Genomic DNA, 25349 nt, shown 5'->3' with positions numbered 1-25349 from the left:
GTTAAATCCATCATCAGAAATAGGCTTTTTATCTTTTTGACCACTGTTATGTGACTGCCATTAATTCAAACCTTGTTTCACAAAGTGCTGGAGGTGGGGCACATTTAAATGAATAACTTGTAATCTAATCAAGAGGATTTATTTTTAGGTAGACTGCCTGATGTGCCTCAGCAAGACAGAAATGGATTCGCTCCTCTTTCTGCTCAAAATGAAACTAAAAAGAGGATTATAAATATAACAGTTATTATTGGCTCCACTCTATAATAGCAAAGCTATTGTTATTTGTATTTACGGTAGAGATGGGCTAGCCAAAAGAAATTAAACAGGTAACAACAAAGCTTGGTGGCCACATGTATAATATCCAACCTGCATCTCAGTGTGTTGATATCTGCATCACAATGCCATCCTGGGAGATTCCACACTGGAACTGGCAGCCCTTCTCCAGAGAGACAATTCCAAAAGGGTGGGCTGCATAGGGAAGCAAAGACCCTAACCCTCTCTCTTCACCCATCCACCAGAGATGGGCTTCCAGAGTACCAGCTTTGCTGGATGATTTGCCACATGAATATTGCCTTGTGTCAAGTGCTCACAGGCTATGACTACACTAGCACTTTTGTCAGTCAGGGGTACTATAAGTGCTCCTTGGGGTGGTTTCATTATGCTGGTGGGAGAGCTCTCTTGCATTGGCAAAGAGCGGCTGCACAGGAGACCTTACAGTGGCACAGCTGCAGTACAGCTGTGTTGCTGTAATGTCTTTAGCGTAGACATAGCCAACGTCTCTCCTAAAAGATATGTGACCCCTTGGGAAATCACTTAGTCTGTGGCAAAGGTAGGAAAAGAACTCCAATTTTCCCAGTCCCAGGCCAGTAACCTATCCACAGACCATCTTCCCCAGGTTAGAGAATGCTCTTCAGATAGAGGAAGTACAACTTTGGCATTTCAAATGGAGGTGGCCTATTTCTCATGGGGCCTCCAGTGGCCTTAAACCTCTCACAGTCACCATCAACCTTCCCACAAGGGCAAGCTTCTGCTGTTTCCTGAGGGCTGTTGGAAGGGGGCACACAAGGGTCTACTGTAGTTGTACCATGGTCCCCAGAAGGATCTATGCCTGACTTAGCGAGAAACCCTCCTGGGGCTCCCACGGTGCACACACTTGGCTGAAGTAGTCAGCCAGCCTGGGAGACAGTGAAGAGCACTCCTCACTCTGTGTCTAGGCAATGTGGAAAGTGCTGGACAGAGCAGGGTCCCAACCTCATCTTTCCTCTCCCGGTCTACGGGGATACGAGTAGGGAGCAGGGCCTATGCACTCTAATTACATCCTGGCCAATTAAATATTTCTCTCTGGACAACCCCCGATGCATGTTCAGGGGGACAAAGTCTGATACAAAATCTTTGCTGCAGGGAAGCCAAATAGCAGATGCTGCTTTGTGTCTATCTTGTATGGTAAGAAATAAGGCAGTTACAGTTGCATCAATAATGTATAGGGAATATAAAAAACTAGAAAGAGTTTCTATTGCCACTATTTTGTGTTCTGGGAAGGGTGGTTTATACTGACTTCTAGCCAGGAAAAGTCCTGAACAGAATAAGTGTAGTATCACACATACGGATGGTACAGAACAGGCCCAGCCTGTTCAAGTTTGCTCTAGGAAGAACTCTACAGGATTTACACAAGAATTGTACTTGCAAATCAGCAGAGCCATGTGTGTGTCTCTCTCATTTAAAACACCCCATTGTGTGACTAGATTAACTATTTCTTCAGGCAAACAGACACATAGCTTTTTGCAAGTGTGCCTGTGTTTGCCCTTGTACACAGCAGCTGGAACATCACTGAAGTTATACCAGCATTAAAAACATCCAGCAGGCTAGTTGCTAGCTAATGTTTCAAACTCTAGATCTAGTGTGATAATTCTGGGCTCTGCAGTGGGAGATGTCGTTCTTCTTGGTAACAATGAAGACCGCAACTGCATCTGTTTTGTGGTAGACAGGGCCGTCCTTAGGCATAGGCAGAATAGGCAGCCGCGTAGGGCCTCACTCTGCCTGGGGGCACCACTCTGCAGGCAGCCCAGACAGTGTAGAAGCAGGGCTGCTGGGTCCTAGAGAGAGCCGAATGCAGCACAGTCTGAGGAATGGGATTGGCTGCTGGGGTCTCTGGGAAGGGGTGGGAGTGGGGGTTGGGAAAGGAGCTCACCTGTGAGCGTGACTCTTTCCCCCCGGCTGAGGTCAGGTGAGGCTGTGGCTCTGGAACCAGTATCCTTTGTTGTCTCCCATAACATCCATTCTTCCCCCCCCTGCCCCATGGAGCACCCCCTCCTTTCTCCCTCCTCCCCAGGAGCACCCCTCTCTCTCTCCTCCCTCCCCTCAGTCAGGGCTGGGTTGGGTGAGTGTGACAAACTGGGAATGTTCCTAATGTTTTCTCTGAATACTGTGTTGGTGCCTCAGTGTCCCCATGGCAGTTCTTAAGTATCTGGCAGAGCAAGGGCCAGTGCACCTAAATGCCTGACACTGTCTCCTAGCAACTGATGGCCTGGGCCCCTCCTCTGCAAAGGTGCCAGCTGAAGGTGTTGGAGACAAAGAGGTCAGGTGACCTCCTGGCCCGGGAAAGGAGCTGAGCAGAGAGAAGGGGCAGGGAGGGGTTGTTAGGCTGGAGCTGGCTGAGGGGAGACGTGGGGGTCTGGCTCACTGCCCCTCAGAATGGACCCGGCCGAGGGGTCCAGTTCGCTGTACCTACAAGCTCTGTTTTAGACCCTGTTCCTGTCATTGAATAAACCTCTGTTTTACTGGCTAGCTAAGAGTCACATCTGACTGCAAAGTGGGGGTGCAGGACCCTGTGGCTTCCCCAGGACCCCGCCTGGGTGGGCTCGCTGTGGGAAGCGCACGGAGGGGCAGAGGATGCTGAATGCTCCAAGGAGAGACCCAGGAGGTGAAGACATGTGAGCTTCTTGCCCTGATCAAGTCTGCTCCAAGGGAGAGGAGGCTCCCCAAAGTCCTGACTGGCTTGGTGGGGAGCAGTTCCAGAGCATCACCCGGTGACTCCGTGACAGTGAGGTGCTGCGGGGGAGGGGAGGCTGGCTACCTGCTGAGGAATGAAAGTGAAAGTAACTCACTTCCTGGACAGCGAGCCAGGATTGGAATGTCACACAGGGCTGGGTTGGGGTTAGCCAGATGTGTGAAAAATCAGGACGAGGGGTTGAGGTAGATATCCCTATTTTATAGGGCCATTCCTGATATTTGGGGTCTTTTTCTTATATAGGCTCCTTTTACCCCCACCCCCACCCCCCACTGCTTGTCCTGATTTTTCACACTTGCTGTCTGGTCACTCTAAGTGGGGGTAGTTGGTGCCTATATAAGACAAAGCCCCCAAATATCAGGACTGGCCCTATAAAGTCAGGACATCTGGATCTGGCCACCCTAGCTGGGGATCGCCTCTCCCCGGGCTGGCAGCTGCCAGCGATTCGTCTCATCCGAGGGGGAGCTGCACAGGGCAAGATGAGCTGCTGTGGCTCCATTGGTGACCTGTCTGAGATCAGATGCTGTGCTAACTTCACCATGGTCCGTAAGGCTGGTAGTGGTGCCCATTGGCGTGTGATTGCACCTGAGGGTTTGCTGCTGTTGTTGCCACTCTGCACCCCAAGAGATGGATTTTGGGGTCTATTGCAGCTGTTGGACTGGAAGGGTGGGGGGTGAGCCAAGCATGAAAGCAGTACTGTGTTGCCATTTAGATTGTCATTTAACAACTTTGTTTGCCAAAAATTCTTGCTAACAATCCTGAATCCAATTTCAATATTTTTTTTAAATCAATATCTTAGGCAAAAACAGAAAATTAAGTTGCTGACAATTATTAGTGACAGGTTTGGTTTGAGGCAGGGAGTGGGACAGTTTTCATCAGAGAAACAAAAAATGTTGACTGACTTTCCTATAGCCTGTTACTCCTGATAAGAACCCTCCAACAACTGTAATATGCTCATCTCCTTACTAGTGTGTAAAGCAGGGGTAGGCAACCTACGGCACACGTGTCAAAGGTGGCAGGTGAGCTGATTTTTGATGGTATGCAGCAGCAGGCTGAGCGGCTCAGCCCATCACTGCTCTGGGGTTCCAGCTGCTGCCCTATTGCTAGCTGGGATACCGGCCATCGGCCCCACTCAGCACCTGCTGCTGGCCTGGGGACCCCCAAGGAACCCCAGGCTGGCAGTGGACTGAGCAGGCCAGCTGAACCACTCAACCTGCTATCAGCCTGGGGTTCCATTCACTCAGCTGGCAGCGGGCTGAGTGGGCTGGTGGCGGGCTGAGCAGGGCCGGTGGGGGGTTGAGTGGCTCAGTCTGCTGCCAGTCTGGGGTGCCAGCAGCACTCAGCCTACTGCTACTCCGGGGTTCCGGCTGCCGGCCCCTTGCCAATCAGGAGCTCAGCCGCCAGCCCCACTCTGCCTCCTGCCAGCCTGGGTGAACAGAATCCCAGGCTGGTAGCGGGCTGAGGGGAGGTTGGCGGCCGGGATCCTGGCTGGCAGGAGTTGGTGGTCAGAACCCCAGACCAGCAGCGGGCTGAGCAGGGCCTGGGATCCTTGTCTAGGGTTCCAGCCACCAGCCCGCTGCCGGTTTGGGATTTCATTTACTCAGCTGGCAGTGGCCTGAGCAGGACCGCTGGCCAAGACCTCAGATAATAACAATAGTTTATTTATATAATATAGACAGAGAGAGAAACCTTCTACAAACATTAAAATGTATTACTGGCACGAGAAACCTTAAATTACAGTGAACTTGGCACACCACTTCTGAAAGGTTGCCGACCCCTGGTATAGAGTGACCATATGTTGTACTAAGATTCTCCTGCTTTTTTTTTTTCCCTGTGAGTCAGTATAACTTTTGCCAGCCCAGAAGTTGGGCTGCCAATGTTTTACGTTTTCACAATGTTTTCTCCAACTTTCATAAAGCAAATACATAGTTAATATGAGTTAAAAAGGCCAGGGACACTTCTTTGTGAAGAATCTGTACAGCAGGTCATGCCCATAGACGATCCAGAAAAGAAATTTGAGATTGAATTTTTTAATGTTGTGATGGATAAAGCAGTATATGCTGTTGATGAAAGGTTTAATACCTTGCAAGTACACCATGAACAGTTTGGATTTTTGTATGACATAACTAAATTCAACGAAATAGGAAAACAAGAGCAACTAATGACAAAGTGCAAGAACGTAGAGAGCCCCCTTAAGCACGGTGATAGTTTTGATTTAAATGGACTTGAAATGTACGAAGAATTGAGTACACTGTCATCAATGCTGCCACATGCAAAATCGGTGATGGACATTGTACAGTTTATTCATACCCGCAAACTTGTTGACATATATCCTAATGTGTACATTGCCACTCATATTCTACTGACAATTCCTGTAACAGTAGCATCAGGAGAATGGAGTTCCTCAAAATTAAAGCTCATTAAAAACTATCTCCGCTCTACCATGAGTCAGGAACACTTAACTGGTCTTGCTATTCTTGCAGTCGAACAAGACACGACTTTGTCTTTGTCATACGATGACATTATTACTGATTTTGCAGCCAAAAAAGCCAGAAAGATTGCTTTTAATTAAAAACAAATCTTTGTTTCAATACCTCTTCATATAAATTTCCAATAAATTTTTGATAAATTAAAAAATATATATTATTTGCATCATTCTGTCATATCAGAATTTTTTCTATAGTGCTGCTTCTTTAGTGCTAGTCCATCAGCATTACAGTGTGCTTAATTAAGTTAAACTGGTTTTAATAACGTGAATGTGGCAAGTTTTCCAATACTGTAAGCTTATGTTTGTGTTGCTAAGAGCAGATCAGGCACAGGGGCACCAGTTTAATAATCTCACCTAGGGCACCATAAATCCTAAGGCCTGCCCTGGTGGTAGAGATGGACAAAACTCTACCCTCATGTCAGTGCTTAGATACAGGACAAGCATTAAAGGGTCTTGTGTGCCTAGTGAGATCAAAATATATAGTAGTGTCCTATGTGGGGGAATTTGCAACTTTAGTGCCCTATAATGTCTCTTAGGTAGACATACGGCTCACAAAGGAGTTGGTGTTAACCTTTCATCTTTTGCTTAAGTAGAATCTGTGAAGTGGCAAGAATTCTGATCTCTGCAGTGGGAGATTGCTTCTTCCTGGCTGGGGAAACACAGTCTATGAAGAAATATTCATTTGCACAGAAGAGAGTGGAAATGTTTGAAGGGGAATGGTTGGGAATGGCAATTGCCTGGGGGAAGGAATGGCCTGTGTTATGTCATCCCTCCTCTCACTAAAGTGGCTGCAGACAGCACAAAGGCAAGAGGGCTCCAATGACTCTGCTTGTCTACATCACAAAGTTGCAGCGCTGGTGAGGGGGTTACAGCGCTGCAACTTAGGAGGTGTACACATCTGCAGGGCATCACCAGCGCTGCAACTCCCTGTTTGCAGCGCTGGCCGTACTCCTGTTTTGTCTCGGGTGTAGAGGATCCAGCGCTGGTGATCCAGCGCTGCAGCGCTGGTAATCAAGTGTAGACACTTACCAGCGCTTTTCTTGACCTCCGGGGAATAAGCAGGTATCCCAGCATACCTGAGGAAGCCTCTGGTAATCAAGCAGGTCTCCTTCCCCGGTTTGCTCTCGCGTTCCCCGAACCCCCGAGCAAGCAGGTCTCCTTCCCTGCGGTTTGCTCTCGCGTTCCCCGAACCCCCGTGCAAGCAGGTCTCCTTCCCTGCGGTTTGCAGGGGGGTTCGAGGAACGCGAGAGCAAACCGCGGCGAAGCTGGTCTCCTTCCCCGGTTTGCTCTCGCGTTCCCCGAACCCCCGTGCAAGCAGGTCTCCTTCCCTGCGGTTTGCAGGGGGGTTCGGGGAACGCGAGAGCAAACCGCGGCGAAGCTGGTCTCCTTCCCCGGTTTGCTCTCGCGTTCCCCGAACCCCCCTTGAAGCCGCCCAACAGCGCTGCAGTGTGGCCACATCTAACACCACTTGCAGCGCTGGTTGCTGTAAGTGTGGCCACTCTGCAGCGCTGGCCCTATATAGCTGTACTAATACAGCTGTAACAACCAGCGCTGCAAAATTGTAGATGTAGACATACCCTGAGGAAGACTTGAAAGATGCTCTTTGCCTGCTCATGCCAGAGCTCAAAAGGATTAGGGCAGGACAATAGAAAATGCAGGAGTTTCTGCCATGTGTGACAGTTGTCAGATTTGAGCTAGGAAAGGTGTGAACCAGTCCAAATAGAACAAAGACCACCCCAGTCCTTAAATCCAAAATCAACCTGGATTTTTTTTTGGTTCAGAAAAGTCTGATTAACCATTTAAGTAAATGTCAACTTTGCGCTTCCTGGTTTTCCTTCCTCTTCCCCCCGCCATTTCATTCTAAGTCACTGATGTGCCTCTCTGTAGTTCTTTGTCCCCTTCTATCTGTGGGAACACTTCAAGATGGAGACTGCGCCCTCACCCCCTTCCTTCCTCGGGCGTCAGACTAATGAATACTTAGGGACTGGCAGTTGGTCAAACTTTTGGCCTGGGTAAGCCACAAGTGCCAGTATACCATCATCCCAAAATTCAGGGATAAATACTCACCTACAATTCCTATAGTCTCCAAAAATAAGGATAAGTACTTCCCTATAATTCCATTGGCAGTGGCTTGTTTTTTACATTCTAGGGAGGGAACTATTTGTCACTTTTTAGCTATTCAGTCCAACCCTCATTCAAGAGGCTGTATATGTCAATGGATACCACAGAGTTCATATTCAAGCACTGGAACCAGAGCTGCAACAATTCCAGCACAAGTGCTGCTGCTAATCCCAGTGGAAGAAGGGCATTTGTCCATAAACCTATTTTCAGGCACAATAGATTATGTTAAACACAATGAGCCAAGTTCACCACGGTAAACAGGCTCAACTCCATTAACTTCTGTGATGCTGCATCCATTTATACCAGGAGAGAATTTGATCTGATGCCTTTTAATAAGTAAATCATTTGTATCTGAAGGCAGGAAGATGGATTAATTGGAGTCAATCCAGTATCTTTCAGAGGATGCTTTGGGTACATCTCGTAGAGATGGGTTTGGGCTGCCAAGTTGAAAGAGGTTCAGACTCGGTGTTCTGACTCGGGTCCGTCTCTCATTCTATTCCTTTAACAACATCCCCACTTGTTTTTCTGTAATGTATTAAATTACTTATGACCCTACAGCTTGTCACCACCACAGCTGGTGCTAGATGCAACGCATTAGGCTGACCCTCCACAGGATCAGACAAGAAGCAAATGGCTCAAAGCTTGTCAAAATTAACATGTAGAGGGATTTATTATAATCTCCTGATATTGTATGTCAGATTGCAAACATAGCTTCTCATCGTGGGTGGTGTTTCCCCACCAGCATCACTCATTTTTAAATGAGGGAAGTTGCTATATTCTTCTAATCATGAGGAGCTATTAGCTGTAAAATATCTGAAAGGTTTATCTGATCCTGCAGGCAAGGGGGCTGGGGCAGTGAATAAGCAAATAGCTATAATCTTTCTCTCCCTTTCCGAGGCTCCCCCAATGGTGCTGTAAGGTATAAAGAAAGCCAAGGGCTTGTTTAGATTAGTAGTTAGACCTGTTTAGATTAGTAATTAGACCAGTGTAAACCCCAAATGTAGATGCTCTGCACTGGTGTGACTTGACCTGGTAACTTCTGCCAAACTGCAGCTGCACATTTGGCACTGTTATAGCTACAAAAAACCAGTACAGAGAGAGAGACCAAATGTAGCCTAGGAAAAAGTAAAAAAACAATTAAAACTTCATGTTAAACCCTTCCAGCTTACAAGCAGTGGGGAAACTTATTTTTTTTTTTTTAACCAGGGCATATTTATGCTGGAGATTTCTCAATATATATATATTTTTTAAAGACAGGAGTAAAGTAAAGAGCATGGAACTCTGAGTCAGGAGCACCTTGGTTTGAATACAAGGTCTCATAAGGAGTATGTAGCAGAGTGTGGTTATTCTCCCACCTTCTTCCCCACAGAAATTTCACAGGTTCCAGTGGCTGGGCCTTCACCAAACACTTTTATTTTAAGTTCCCTTCACAATTTCCACAACAATCCTCATGCAATAGTCTGTTTACAGCATTACTGTGCCTTTTGGCCCTCTCCCCAGGACCCAGGGGAAAGAGGTCTCTCATCCCCGAGGCTTCCATCTAACTGAGCTCAACTAGCCCTGGTCCCCTCTCTCCTCTTGGCATTTCCTTCCTCCCTTGGGCTGATGGGCTAATTGGCTCCTTATCCCATCAAGCCTGATTACCCCATCAGCTTTCTTAAGGGGAACTCATTAATATCTGAGTGATCAGAGTGTAGGCTCACCTGTTCAACCTCTGCACTCTGTCACAGGATACATCTACACAGCAAAAAAACAAACTCATTCTCAGCAGCGAGTCTCAGAGCCCAGATCAATTGACTCAGGCTAGTGAGGCTCACATAGCAGTGTAGACATTGGGGCTCAGGCTGAAGCCTGGGCTTTGAAACCCTGTAAGGTGGGGGAGGGTCTGGAAGCCCAGGCTGCAGCCCAAGCCTGAATATCTAGACTGCAATTTCAAGCTCCACAGGGTAAGCCCCACAAACCCAAGTCAGTTGTTCCAGGCTCTGAGACTCACTGCTGTGGGGGTAGGGGTGTTTTTGTTTTGGGTGGGTGGTTTTTTGCTATATAGATGTACCCGCTGACTTCCTATGTGGTCTTTGGCAAGTCACTTTGATCTCACTATCTATATTTTCCTTCTGCAAAATAGGGATAATAACACTTACCTACCTGACAGAGTTGTTATGGAGATTAATATATGTATAGTGGCTAATATTCTTATTCTTCAAAGGGATAGATCATCATCAATATAACCTAAAATGGATATTCTGATGCAGACATCAAGATTAATAAATGTCAGAGTCACTTGACAGGCAATTTTTTTTTTTTTTTTTTTTTTCAAAGTAGATCCAGGCTTAGTGCATCGTGGAACTTGTCAAACCAAAGGAATTTCTATTCTGTGACAGAATCCAGCATTTTGACATTTTTGTTTTTTGTTCCAGTTTAGAGAAGTCCAGAGTAAGAAATTTCTTGCAGAAAGGACATTTTAGAAAAATTTCAAATTGGAAACATTCAATTGTTTCATTTTGGTCATGTCAAAACATAATATAATTAAGATTAATTTTGTTTAGACTTTATATATTTTATTTATAATAAGATTTTATCAAAGTCTATAGAAATATTATTGAAACAAATTGTCAATCTACACATTCCCATTCAATCTTTCGATTTCAATGAAACTGTATTTTCTGATGGAATGCTATTCTGTCAAAAAACATTGCCTAGCTCTAGTATACAGCATGACTTTTGTGCACTGTTACACAGTTTGTAGCAAGTCAGCTGTTTCTTGCTTGACTCACCCAAATATTCCCATTGACTTTGATGGGTCTATTCAAGTAAGTAAGTGAATTGGACTTGGCCCAAACTCTGTGAAAGAACATTTCAGTTACTGATCTAAGGTAGTGATTCTCAACCAGGGATACATGTACTGCTGGGGGTACTTAGAGGTCTTTCAGGGGGTACATCAACTCATCTAGATATTTGTCTAGTTTGACAGGTGACATAAATACTAGCGAAGTCAGTACAAACTAAAATTTCATACAGTGACTTGTTTAGACAATTCTATATACTATACACTGAAATGTTAAGTACAATATTTATATTCCAGTCGATTTATTTCATAATTAAATGGTAAAAATGAGAGAGAAAGCATTGTTCAGTAATACTGTGCTGTGAGACTTGTGTATTTTTGTCTGATTTTTGTAAGCAAGTAGTTTTTAAGTGAGGTGAAACTTGGGGCTACGCAAGACAAATCAGACTCCTGAAAAGGGTACAGTAGTCTAGAAAGGTTGAGAGCCACTGATCTAAGGGATGCTTGGTGAGTTTTGAACCTCATACAGATCTGTGTATTCTCTTTTTTTTTTTTTTCTTATTTTAAGGGGAAATGTCCATAAAGAAGCAGGCATCTGAGCTTCCACCAAGATGAGCCTGTAAGATCTTAATGTGCTAAATTTATGAGGCTGCTATTCAATAAAATGTGTATTACCTTAGTAACTCCAGAAACACAATCACATCTCCATTATCCATATAGATCATCTCAAAGAAACAATGAAATACGCCCCCCCCCAGCCCCTGCCCCAATTATCTGCAAATAGTAAACACTTAACAAGAGGAATTCCTCTTCCTGTCTGTCCTCTCCCTAGAATTTGTTAAACCAGTTGTCCTATTTGTAACAAATGGAATTTCATTCCTTCACTTAGTTTGATGTCACTTAGGTCTCCAATCCAAAACACATTGAAATAAATGTAAGGACACCCACTGACTTCAGTGGGCCTGTGGACTCCAGTTCAACAGGACACTATAGCACGTACCAAATGTTAAACATATGAGCAGTCCCATTGACTTCAGTGGGACTACTCATGTACTTAAGATAAGTGTACTTTGATGATTTGGGACCTCAGAATTCTCTATCTCACTAAGTCCTAAGAACTTCTGCCATGTTTAAACTTGGAAATGCACAGATGGTCTGACATTTTTCTGACTTTCAGATTCATACTCCTTGCAAAATCAGCATCAATTGTTTTTGCAAGAGCTGAGCCTTTAATGTCACCTGTCTTGTAGGATGAGAATGTCTTTTCTTCTCACTAACTCGGTGTTAGTCAAGGGGATTCCCTTTTCAGGGCAGAAGGAATTTGTAAGATCGAGGATTGTATACTGATATTTTTGTTTCCGTTTAGAAATGTATTTGTAATGAAAAAAGACAGGATGAAACATTGCATATGACAAGTCTTATCTATTCTTAGGGGAAGTGCAGCAGGATGGGGTGTGACTATTTCACATTAATAAAGAACCTTTGTAAGTCAGGAGCAATGCTTTTGAAGTCAGTGGAGTTACTCTAGTGTAAAACTGGTGGCATGCAAGAAGTATCAGGCCCTGGCTCTTGATCATTGTCTTCCTATTGACATAAAAAGTTGTTTGGCTTAAGCTTTTTTCCAGTTTTTACATAGAAAATGCAAATTTTCCAAATCTCTACTGTGAATGCCACCACATGCATGCAGCCCAGTTGCCCATATGCCTCTGCTTGCAACCCCAGTTCAGCAAGTGAATGGTCAAGCCACCAAAGCGAATTTCAAAGTATAAAAACTAAGACCATGTCTACCCTAGCAAGCTTACAGTAGCACAGCTGTACCAATGCAGCTGCACCACAGCAAAATTGCTCTTGTAGTCACTCTATGACAATGGAGAGAGTTCTCCCACCGACATAGCACTGTGCACACTACTACTTATACCAGCGAAACGTATGTCACTTGGGAGTATATTTTTTAACACCACTGAGAGACATAAGTATTGCCAACATAAGTGATACTTTAGACATGGCCAATCCCATAGGACGAAGGAAGTGGAGGGGGGAAATTATCCTACTGCAAATGTGAACTAAAAGTGTGGTGTAAAATTCTTTGGCTAGAGGTAGAATGAATGAATGAAAATCGAGAGAGTCCAAGGGCCCAGTTCTCATCACTTTTATACCAGTTTCATATCAGTATAATTCTATAGACCTTGATGCAGTTACTCCTGATTTACACTAGTTGGAGTCGGGGCGGCTCTATGTATTTTGCTGCCCCAAGAACGGCAGTCAGGTGGCTTTCGGTGGCTTGCCTGTGGGTGGTCCGCTGGCCATGCGGATTTGGCAGCATGCCTATGGGAGGTTCATCGGTCCCACCGCTGAAACTGCAGGACTGGAGGACCTCCCGCAGGCATGCCGCCAAAGGCTGCCTGACTGCCGCCCTCATGGCGACCAGCAGGCTGCCGCCCATGGCTTGCCGTCCCAGGCACGCACTTGGTGCGCTGGTGCCTGGAGCCGCCTCTGGTTGGAATGAGAGAAGAATAAGGCCCCAGAACTGGAGGAGAGTGAGAATGAAAAATTCTTAGACCAACTGACACAGTATTTGAAACCAGTGTACAGGAGAGCAGAGAACTTTTTACAAGTACTATCAAACATGCACAGTCAATATGATTCCAAAATAATATAGTGGACAGCTTTATTACACACAAAGTAGACAATCCAATATAAAGATAAACCTTCTTGGATTTGTTTAAATCAATTGGTAATAACTAATACAGTGTATGAGAATAGCATCAGAACTTGGAATTGGTGATTATGGGCTACTTGAATTTTGGAATATTAGAGCCATACCAGAAAGATAGTGGCTTGAATAGTAACACTGTCATTTAGACTGAAAACTTGTTGAAGGGTAATGAAGTAAGCAAATGGCAATAATTAAGAGCAAATACTGAATTAGCATAGGTGCCTAATAAGATACTGCAGAGCTCTGTATTTAGTCTGTTTAACAATAATGATCAGGAAGAGGTTCTAAATGACACTTCAATGACATCTTCAGGTGATTATGAAATTGTGATGTGTTATGAACACTGAGGACAAAGATCAGAGTGGTAGCCGTGTTAGTCTGGATCTGTAAAAGCAGCAAAGAGTCCTGTGGCACCTTATAGACTAGCAGACATATTGGAGCATGAACTTTCGTGAGTGAATACCAACTTCGTCGGATGCATGGAGGACAAAGAGATACTGGAGAGAGGCCTAATGAGAATAGCAATATAGGCAGAAAATTAGATTCAGCTTGAAAAAAATGCAAAATATAACCTGAAATGCACCTGTGTAGTCAGGGGTTAAGTTCTCATACAGAATTTCCTAGAGTCCTCCTTTTGGGGCTCTGGGCTTCAGCTGTGGGGTGAGAGGGCTCAGGACTTCAGCCCCACAGGGCACGCAAGGGGTCAGGGCTTCTATCCCATGGGTTTGAAAATATTTACTGGAGCTCTCCTCCAGACAATTCTGGCTGAATTTAAGCCCTATGTGTAGCGATTGGGGTGGGGGGGAACCTGAAAAGCAATAAGATTGAAAGACTTGTGGGTGATAGTAAATCGGACATGAGTTTGCAATGTTGTATGGCAGCAAAAAGGCCAGTGCAATTTGGGGCTTAATACAATTAGAAGGCATCACATCATGCAGCCAGGAGGTAATCATTACTCTCCAAGGCTCTGATATGATAGCCCAGGCCACATTTATTCAGTTCTGTGCACATGATTTCAGAAAGGCATGGACCAATATTCTGTTTCTAGGTCTCTCACAGAACGTGGGACCTTAGAAAAGACACTTAATTTCTCTATGCCTCAGTTGCCTCATCTGCAAAATGGCGATAAAACTTACTGAGATCCCGGGCTGGAATCTGCTGCATCTGTGCAAAGAAGCATTATACTTTTTTCCTGGTTTCCATTGCTCACTTTCCAATCTGATCTCCAGCCCTTTCTGGTCCCCTCAACCTCTCTAGTCTCCTCCATGAATCTTCTCTTCAGTGCCATTCTGAGCCCTTCTTTCCCCTGATTGATGTGACATAAAAATTCTTAAAACTACTCTGGGCTTCTGATGTGTCCCCACACTTCCACAATCTCCTGAGCATTCTATGTTTCTCCAGTTCCCCCATCAACCACTAGGTCTCATATTCTCTCACTGCTCCCCGTGTGTGTGTGTGTGTGTGTGTTGTGTATATATTGATGTCCTGTTCCCTGTCTGTGTCCTGCTCCCCACGTGTGTGTGTATACTGTGTGTGTATGGGGGGGGTGCTCTGCTCCATGTGTCTATAACTGTATATATTGGTGTGTGTGGACACACATGTGCATCTTTGCATTATCTGAAATAGAGGCATTTACATGTAGAAAATAAAGTTCAAAAGTGTGAATGGGAAGGAGACAAGTGAACAATGATGTATTTAATGCTGGATACTCACAATTGTGTGAGAAAACTCATCCCCATGTTTGGGTAGGAATGTTGCAAGGGAATCAAACATAACCCTGTGAAAAACAAACTGAAATAATCTCAAAAACAGATGGACATCTTCTAATCCCCACTAGCCTAGGGCAGGATTTTACTCATGTTTTTAAAAGATTCCCTTTTCTAAACACCGCTATCAACCAAAATTTGTTTTTTCTAGCAGATGCTGTAGCTGCCAGCTATGCTCCAATTTCCTCACTCCCTATCCATTACCTTATAAGCTTCGGTCAAAAAGTCACTGTTTCAGTTCAAATCAAATTCACTGAACTCTGACAAGAGGTTGTCTCACCAATTATTGCTTTCTTTCTAACTAGAGGAAGTAATTCTTGCGACATCAGCTGCTTCGAGGGGAATGTTTCCAAAGGCAGCTCTTCTGCCACCCTGATATAATGCTCAAAGATTATTTTACTTACAGTCACTTCACACAGGGATGCATGATAGGGCACATTGATGGAAAAAAAGTTTTGTTAACTCGGAGTAAAGGGTTGCCTAACACTGCCTTCTGCACCTCCAGAACATGCAGGGTGGCTAAGTGTACACTTCCTGAAAACCAGCAAATGTTTCCCCCACAGCCTGACCCCTGCAGCTGTTAAGATATGCCCTAACCAGAATCAGCTCCAGGCACCATCCCAGCAAGCAGTTGCTTGGGGAGGCCAACGGTGACGGGCGGCATGTCCAGGTCTTTGGCAGTGATTCGGCGGTGGGTCCCTCACTCCCTCTCAGAGCGAAGGACCTGCCACGGAATTGCCACCAAAGACTGAAGTGGTGGCGGTAGAGCTCCTGCAGATCACGATCGCAGCTTTTTTTCTTTCTTTCTTTTTGCTGCTTGGGGCAGCGAAAACCCTGGAGCCAGCCCTGGGTAAAGAACCAAATCTTGGGAAGGTTGGCTAAGGCAGTGTCAATTTAAATCCTACAGGAACCTCTGGGACCAGAAATGCTAGTGTAATGTTTACTGCTTCTGTGCTGTGTGGTTTGGACAGTGACCTAAGTGATGACAGTAATTTGAATCCCTTGGGGAATCAGGAATACAACTCCCCCCTGCCAATTTTGGCTCAGGCTGGGGCATCTCAAGGGTTCTCTCCTCCCTGTCTGAGCAAAAATCTATATCCACTCTATCTGGTGTGCCAGGGGACTCAAGTTATTGTCTGCAAATATCTCTGTCGTGACAGAGCAGCCCATCCACAAACTGGTTCTAGTCGCATCACCTATCCTGCCTGCAGTGGAACTGAGTCTCGCCACTCAAAGTCTGCATGCCATAGAAATTTGAGGCAGGTAGTGAGGAAAATATTGCACACCGAAGCTTGGCTCTTGCAGCAAAGGGGCTCACCTGAATAGTTATGCAGGGAGCCCCAGATCTGCTTGAAGTAGCCCTGAGCTTTGTGGTTGAGGCATCAAGGTTGTGCTACGTTGAAATCCCAATAGGTTCAACTCAACCTCATCATTTTTCAAAATTAGTTGATTTCTTTGCAAACTGTTTCAGGAAACAGTAGGTTTCACTGTGTAGATGGGGCCATGTTCTCTTGGCTCAATATCCTCATCTGATAACTTGCTTCATATATCTGTTAGTAGAAAAGATGAGAAACTGGAATTTCTGACCTTTTTTTAAAAAAAAAGGTTGTTCAGAATTGGAATCAAGAGCCACAACTTGGAAAATTCCTGAAAAATGAAAATTCTGAAAAATCAGTTTGGGACCATTGAAACATTTCATTTTACTAATGCTGAATTGTTTTGTTTTGATAAGGTAAAAACATTTTGTTTCATCTTTATCATTTTGATTTATTTTTGTTTAAACTTAATATTAAAATTAATTTGGTATAAAAGTTTTAAAACAAAATGAATTAAAGATGTTTTTGCCTTATCATAACAAAACACATAACTGTGTCCAAACAAAGAGTCAAAATTGTTTGTCTACTTTTTTTCCATGAGAAATTTAATGGAAATTAACATGTTCCTGCAAAACACTTTGAGAGAACTGTATTTTTCAACAGAAAATTGCTTTTAATGGAAAACATTTTTGACCAGCTCTGATTATTACATTTTACATGAAGTAGTTCTGTCTGAGCTCCGTTTAGTCTCTATCACCTAATTTCTCCACTTTTTAAAACTTCTTACCATTAAAAAAAAAAACTAACCTACTAAGCTTTCATAATTTTTTTCTCTTACTGATAATGTGCCTAGTAGTTAGAGCACAGACCAGGGAGTCAGGGCCATTGGATTTTGTCTCATTCTGCTCCTGACACTGAGAAAATCGCCCCTTCTCCGTGATCCTCAGTTTGCCCATCTGTAAAATGAGGTGATAGTAGTTAACTTACTCACTGGGGTACTTTGAACCCTAATTAAATGTCTGGAAAGTGCTCTGAGCTGCTTACATGAAAGGTGTTACATAAGTACAGTTTCATTAGGTTAGATTCATCCCTCCATATAATTCCATTGACTTCAAATAGGTTTCCATCATAAATTAATTTGGCCCATTATTTTTATAGTCTCCTCTCTTTCAAAGAATATAATCCGAACTTCTTTAATTTTTCCTCATTAATGTTATTTGTTTTTTTGAGGGGAGTTGTATTGTCATAGTGCCTAGAAGCCCCATTCATGGACCAGGACATCATTGTACTATGTGCACATAGAACAAAAAGACAGTCCTTGCCCCCCAAAAGCTTACAATCTAACATATTTTTGTCATCTGTTATGGACTTCTTCTGTGCAGAAGGAAGCAGCAGGAGGTATAGGGAAGAATGGGGTAGTAGTGGGGAGTGGAACTGCTGAAGTAAGAGGCAGCTGAGTAATTGGGGGGAACTTTTAGTGTCCAGGAAAAAAAAAAATTTCTACCTGACTTCAGTGATTGGACAAGCCATACAGTAATTCAGTTAAGAAAGTCTTGTAAATTTTATGTCCCTGTGATCTGCATTCACTTAAGTGGCATTCGTAGAAATTCCAAGGTTATAAGTTAGATATGGAAAAGACTTCACAGATAATTGAGTCCTTGCTATACAATAATTCCCTTGACAGAGGAATACAGTACTAGCATACAGGTCTGCTACAGTGACAGCACCACTTTAAAATAATGGAACTCCACAAAAAATATTTGAAACTTGGTTCTGGCATTAAAACATGGTTCAGTTCTAGCTTCTGCCTTCATAATTAGAGGTGGCACTGGTAGCACTGCTTATACTTAAGGTTGTCCAACTCTTCCCATTATAGGGATCCTGTTTTCAGTTGCTTATAACTTTATCTGTTTGGATTGAAATTTTCTATGCCAGGTGTCTGCCTCAGGCTGAGTTCCTTTAGAAAGTGTCACCTACAATGGTTCCAAGAACTAGGTTAGAGGAAAATATGTTGTTAAAACAACAATATGTTGTTGCAACCTTCTGATTGAGATGCTATAACACTTCCAACTGAGCATACTTCAGCCCCTTCTAGCTCGTGTGTGCTGATACCCTTGTATAGCCCATGCCATGCTCCATCTCTCCAGGATGTTCTATTCCAGGGCTCTATGAGCTGAACAGGACTATATCTGCAATTGCTCCTCAGGGCTGCACTAAGGGTATGGCTATACTTGCAGCTGTACAGCTCTGGAAGTTAAACTTGTCTTCATACAGCTGTGTAGGGAAAGTGCTGCAGTGTGGCCACACTGACAGCTACCAGCGTGCTGTTGTGGCCACATTTGCAGCATCTGCAGTGGCATTGAGAGCGGTGCATTATGGGCAGCTATCACAGCATTCAAGTGGCTCCAACGTGCTTTTCAAAAGGGTGGGGTGGGGTGTGACAGGGAGCACGGGGGAGAGAGAGAGTGGATTTTTGGACACTGTCAGCAGCTGCAAGTTCCGACCCCCTCTCCCACCCCTCTCTCGCTCACTGAAAGCAAGTAGCCTTCTTTGTTTTTTTCCTCGCAAACCAGATAAGCAGCCTCCCCGAAACGGATCCCTTCCCTCCCTCCTGCACGCCTCCTCTCTTCAAGCAAACATTAGCTGTGGGCATTCCAGAGGGAGTTCATTCACAGCAAACAGGAGCTGTGTGGTTTTTATTTTTGTTTGTGTGTTTTTGTTTTTTAGATAAGCAGCTCCAGGAGCCCGGAGTTCACAACAAAACAAATAGAGGCATCACAACAAAACAGACAGTAATCTTTACTTACAAGTATTATGGGAAGCTTCTGGGGGTCAGTTACAGCATAGTAAGATTATTCCTTGTTTACACTGGCACCCCAGCACTGCAGCACCAGCGCTATTCTCTTATTGCTCTCGTTGAGGTGGAGTACATGCAGCGCTGTAGCCAGGGAGATACAGCGCTGTATGTGCCTTGCCAGTGTGGACGGGGAGTGAGTTACAGTGCTGTAAAGCCGCCACCAGTGCTGTAACTCTCAAGTGTAGCCAAGGCCTAAGTCTGTCCTGCCACAGGGCACCAGAACTGAGAGCTAGGAGACTGTCACAATTGTGCTCTCAGTACTCCCCCTGCTGATGTCCAGGACACAAGGAGGAAGCTGCCCCACCATCTGGAATGACGAGGAGTGAGAATTGGCAGGGAGGGGTTTGCAGGAGCCAGAGTGGGGGGACAACAGCCAGTAAGGTAAGTGTATAGGAGGAGAAAGGGGACAGGAGTTGCGGTGGAGTAGAGCAAGAGTAGGCAACCTGTGGCATGCGTGCTGAAGGCGGCAGGCAAGCTGATTTTCAGTGGCACTCATACTGCCCGGGTCCTGGCCACCGGTCCGGGGGGCTCTGCATTTTAATTTAATTTTAAATGAAGCTTCTTAAACATTTTAAAAACCTTATTTACTTTACATACAACAACAGTTTAGTTTTGTATTATAGACTTAGACTTATAGAAAGAAACCTAAAAACATTAAAATGTATGACTGGCACACGAAACCTTAAATTAGAGTGAATAGATGACGACTCGGCACACCACTTCTGAAAGGCTGCCTACCCCTGGAGTAGAGTGAGCTAGAGACAGGCTAGGGGCACTAGATCAGAAGGGTCTATAACATGAGAGAGCATTGCCATCCAGGGCTTAGAATTGAACCCAGGAGTCCATCTACGTTGTGTTGCTCTCACCTGGGATCCAATTTATAGAAATGCTGAGGACTCACGACTGCAACTGAAGTCAATAGGAGCAGGACTTTGGATACATGAAGAGTTATCTAATGATATGTATGCTAAAAAAAATCAGGCAGTAGGTATCTCAAATTGGGCACTCAAAATTAGGGAATACTTTTGACCTTTCTCTTCACCTCAGTTCCCTATCTCTAAGAGGAGGATAATAATACCCTCACCTCACAGGGGTATTCTGAAAACATATTAATTCATGCTTATGAAGCACTCAGATGCTACAGTGCTAACAACTATAAAGAAGTTCACAAGGAAATTAATAAATCTGTCTTCAGAGTGAGGTAAATGAGGCATGGGACCACTGACGGATGAGGCTAAAACGAACTACTTCATAGCTACTTAAGTGAACGCCAAAACTGTATATTGGAAAGTTTGGGGCTGATTCTCTTTCACTCACGCAGGTGTAAATCAGGAGTTATGCCTCTTGACATCCATGGAGTTACACTGACATCAGTAGAAGGAGAATCAGGTGCTAAATCTACCGGAAATCAAAAGCAAAAGTAGCATTCACTGCTGCAGGATTCTGTGTACTAATGCTGGTCAGCAAAACCAAGTATTTTGCTTTAATGTCCCTTTTGTTTTAATCCTGTGCTAAGTACAGTAAGGTGAAAGTTGCATAGTTCATCAGTATGAACCTTTTCCCGCCATCATTTCTTTTCCACCTCCAATTTTATGGTTTGAATTTTTGCAGGTGGTCACACCTCTGTCTCTCATCTAGTAATAGATAATAGATTACAACAAGCTATTTGTTGAGTTAGCTGAAAAAGATTAAGTGGCATCTTCAAAGGTTCTGGGGAAGAAAGTAATCAATACAACTAAGGAGATAATCAGGAAGCTGGTTTAGATAAAGATAGCACTGAGATATGCCTCATTTGGGACTGAATGTAGGGGAAGATAAAGATGAAAGAAAAGGAAGAACAAAGCAAAGAATAATCGCTCTGTGAAAGAAAGAAAAATGTGACTTTACATAATCTAAGGCTATATTCATATCTAGCATAAATAGTGGTGTATGACTGACTTGTGTGGGGTTTGAATAAAATAATCTGTACTGCATGTCTGTTTTTAATATGTGCTAAGCCAAGTGAATTTCAAAAACACTTAAAAGCAGCAAAGAATCCTGTGGCACCTTATAGACTAACAGATGTTTTGGAGCATGAGCTTTCGTGTGCGCCAAAACGTCTGTTAGTCTATAAGGTGCCACAGGATTCTTTGCTGCTTTTACAGATCCAGACTAACACGGCTACCCTCTGATACTCAAAAACACTTAGTTATCTTGTGTGTCATGGCATTTTGCAGGAATCTAACAGCATGTTGTGCACTGGTTTGTTGCCACCTTCCACCCCAGAGGTGGCAGCCTTTCATGTTGTTAGTTTGCACACATCAAGAGTAGTTCTGTTCCCATGTTGGTTTCACTTTCTACCAGCTGTGTCTGACAGTCAGGGCCTAATCATCCTGCTTGCTGAGCTCTGCACACCAGGGGTTCAGTGAGAAAAGAAAACTGATGTTCATGAAAGAGTGGATAAAGCTTGCACAAGGTACCCTTTTTGACAACCCTATTGCATATCCAGTTAGTCCTTCAGGAATGTGCAATAATGCTGTGAATGGCAATGGTACCCACGTGGAAGGGTGGCATCTGTACTATAAGTAGAGCCATGTTGGGAGATCTGGTTAGTATTTCCATCCCCGAACTAGTTACAGCACAGCTCTATTTTGTAGTGTAGTAGCATAACCATATTCATGGGAAAGCCTTGAGGCATAGTGAAAATAAGGATCAATCCCATTTGAACTACAAAATAGTAATTTGCTGCAACTGAGTCAGGGAACAGCCATATTATAACCAGGTATCCTAGTATGGTTCTGCGTGTAACACAGATTAAGCCAATAGCCTTGCCTACCTTAGCATTTTTCAGGAAATCTTCCTCTGTCTTATTAACAGCAAAGTGGTTCTACAGAGGCCACGTCCAGACTACCCGCCGTATCGGCGGGTTAAAATCAATTGCTCGGGGATCGATATATCGCGTCTAATCTAGATCTTAGATATTCGACTTCAGCTACGTTATCGATTTCCCCCCTGTAGTGTGGACCAGCCCAGAGAGTAGTAGTGGCAGAGGCACAAGTGTAGACCAGCATTTTTACCACCATTAGTTCTACACCCGATTTGAGCAGGCCCTATGTCCTGCCTACATTAGTGCTCCTGCCATTGCTGAAACTAGATGGATTTTCCCCCAAAAAACTGTTAGTATAGAATAGATGCAACCAATGAGGGGGACATGACCAACCAAAAAAGATAGTGAAAGGAACGTGTGTGAGGAATGGTTGCCAGTGCAGCATGGTCCCACCATCCCACAGCAATGTACTCAGGACAAGGGCAACTTGATACTCAAGGTAAAGCAAAATTGCTTTAGAGCAGAGGTAGGCAACCTATGGCACACATGCCGAAGGTGGCATGCAAGCTTATTTAAAGTGGCACTCAGGCTGCCCGGGTCCTGGCGGCTCTGCATTTTAATTTAATTTTAAGTGAAGCTTCTTAAATATTTTTAAAACCTTATTTACTTTATATACGACAGTAGTTGAGTTCAGGGCCAGCTTTAGGCCGATTCGCCCGATTCCTGGGAATTGGGCCCTGTGCCTAAGAGGGCCCTGCGCTTTAGGCGACTTTTAAATTTTTTTACTTACCCTGGCTGTGGTCTGCTCCGGGGTCTTCCATGGCCCCGGCCCCCGCTCCCCTGACAAAGCGCCGGCGGGAGCGTGGCTGCCCCGCGGCCTCGGCTGGAGCTCTCGCCGGAGCGCGACAAGCCCCGCGGCCCCATCTGGAGCTCCGGGCCCTTTAAATAGCCCCCAGAGCCCTGGGGTAGCAGGAGGCTCTGGGGGCTATTTAAAGGGCCAGGGCTTCAGCTGCCCCTGCCACCTCGGTCCTTTAAATAGCCGCTGGAGCCCAGCCGCCCCCATGCATTCCCCAGGACTCCCGCGGCTATTTAAAAGGTCCAGGGTGGGGTAGAAGCAGGGGAGTCCCGGGCCCTTTAAATAACCCCCAGAGCCCTGGGGTAGTGGGGGGCATGGGGGCTTTATAAAAGGCTGGGGCTCCAGCTGCCTCTGCTGCACCCCCTGCCCTGCCCACACCAGCCCTGCCCCCCCCGCCTGCAGCCAGCTCTGCACCCACAGCCAGCCCCTACCAAACCCTTTGCCCTGTCTGCAGCCAACCCCTGCCCGCACCAGCCCTGCACTGCCCACCCTGCCCTGTCTCCAGCCAACCCCTGCTGCACCCCCCTGCCTGAAGCCAGCCAGTCCCATACTCCTGTCTCCAGCCCTGCCACCCCCTGCTACACCCCCCCATGGCCCTGCCTGAAGCCAGCCTGCCCCCCACTTCCCTGTCTCCAGCCAGCCCCGCACCCCTTGCCCTGCCTGCAGCCAGACCCTACCTCCAGTCAGCCCCTGCCCTGCCTCGAACCAGCCCCATGTCCACTGCTGCCCTGCAGTTCCCAGGCCAGTAACCTGCACACCTGCTTCAGTGAGGGGGTGGGCAGGAAGCAGCGAGAACCCTCACATGTGCACACCCCCAGGGAGTGGTGGGGACCCACACATGTGAAACGGCGGTCATTAATAACCAATCAACAGCATATATGATGCAATGTACATAATATACAATTGTATTATTTATATAGTTGTGGAAAGTAAATAATACATGGAAGAAATGGAAGGCTTTTTTTTACACTTTTTTCTTTTTAAGTCATCCTTGCCAGGGCCCCACCGAAAGTGTTCGAATTGGGCCCCACACTTCCTAAAGCTGGCCCTGGTTGAGTTATATATATTATAGACTTATAGAAAGAAACCTTCTAAAAATGTATTACTGGCATGCAAAACCTTAAATTTGAGTGAATAAAGGAAGACTCGGCACACCACTTCTGAAAGGTTGCTGACCCCTGCATTAGAGAGTATGCCAGAGAACCAGAAGAGGGGAAGCATGGGCAGCTGGTGAGTGTCTCTGTTAGCCCAGAATTAGATGTCTTATTTGCTGCTTTGAGGAAGCATATACCCTTGCAGAACTGATCTCAAGTATTTTGAATGCAGCACACAGTGATCTCCGCACCTGAGATCTGGGCAACTGATGGCTACGGTAGCAACGATTCATATCCTAGTGGCAGCGATAGGAAATGTGTTTCCTGCGGTGTGCTTCATCTGCGTCCATTGTGTTCATTGGACCCCTGTAGTGTCAGTGCTTCTTTTCTTCCTCTATACTGCTCTGGCCTGTGTATTAGAGTCTTGCTGTCTGCTGACCAAATGTCTTCTAGGATTCCTGCATGCCACTGCCTGTGTTTGAAATTGTTAAGTGAAGGCATTTCTGGGTAGCAGCAGCTTTGTGGGTTTCCACTGTCAGCTGCGCTTTCAGGCACCATTTACCATGTACCCTCAACCCTCCATATGATCTTTTCTGGGGTGAGACATGCAAGCCAGCCACATCAGCTCCTTACACATAAGTCTCTGGCACCCTATCTGGGTAACCATGGAGGAAGCACTGTTACTGCAACTTTGAGTGCAGTTTTAGTGTTGCCTAATCTCCATCTGGGGGATGGGAGAGGGCAGCAGATCGTGAGTGAGAGATGACGTTACAAAATGTGTATTTTGTATATGAAATTGTACATATGGCCAGAACTAACTTTACACTGTGTGCAACCTCAATGGACCAAATTCAGAGCTCACGCTGGTGTAAATCTAGGATAATACCATTGGTTTCAGTGGCGTTACTGGCAGATTTACAGTGGTGTAAGTGAGATCGGAATTTTGGCCCTCTGACTTCAGAGGGCTTGCCCCGGCAATCAGTGCAGAATTTGGCCCCTAGTAAGGAGGTAAGAAAATGTGTATATCCAGAAAGCTGCTTGCTGTGTAATGTAAAACAGCTGAGCCTCAGCCCTTACTGCACCTCCCCCCGCCCCACATTCCAGGCTTTTACTGTATTTTGAACTAAAACTCCTTGGGATTAAGGCTGCACGAAGCCTCCTCTCATCACTTTGCTGCCGGATTGATGCAGCCTCCACGCGTGGGCCACAAGACGGCGCAGAGAAGTTCTCTTCATTGTGAGCCGTGTCCCTCTCTTGCTGGGGCCCGCTCCCCCGGGCCGGGGAGGGCAGAGCAAGACGTAACCTGGGGGGCTGGATTTGCCCTTGCCGAAAGAAGGCTCAGCAGCCAGTCACCCGCACCAGCCGCCTCCTGCCAAGGGGAGGGGAGCTGCGGAAGGGGCGGGGGAGGAGGGAAAGGAGGACGATCCGCGGCTAGTTTCCACCTCTATCCACGCAGATAGGTGGCCCCAGGGCGCAGAGCCAGAGGCACAGCTCTCCCCTCTGCCTCCCGCCCCTTCTCCAAAACCGCAGGAGCCGC

The 25349-nt window shown here is 45.4% G+C and overlaps 1 long non-coding RNA gene across 1 annotated transcript; it reads left to right on the top strand.

Annotated features, from left to right (window-relative positions):
* The first annotated feature begins 2213 nt into the window (after nucleotides 1-2213).
* LOC115648092 lies at nucleotides 2214-15583 on the top strand. The gene is made up of 3 exons (XR_003999459.1): nucleotides 2214-2224; nucleotides 12533-12538; nucleotides 15490-15583. It is a non-coding gene; the product is annotated as an uncharacterized LOC115648092 (long non-coding RNA).
* Nucleotides 15584-25349: the final 9766 nt, after the last annotated feature.

The sequence above is a fragment of the Gopherus evgoodei genome, chromosome 3, assembly GCF_007399415.2.
Source record: "Gopherus evgoodei ecotype Sinaloan lineage chromosome 3, rGopEvg1_v1.p, whole genome shotgun sequence".
NCBI classification, from domain to species: domain Eukaryota; kingdom Metazoa; phylum Chordata; order Testudines; family Testudinidae; genus Gopherus; species Gopherus evgoodei.
The sequence above is the reverse complement of the archived record's forward strand: the minus strand, read 5'-3'. Positions and strand labels throughout refer to the sequence as shown.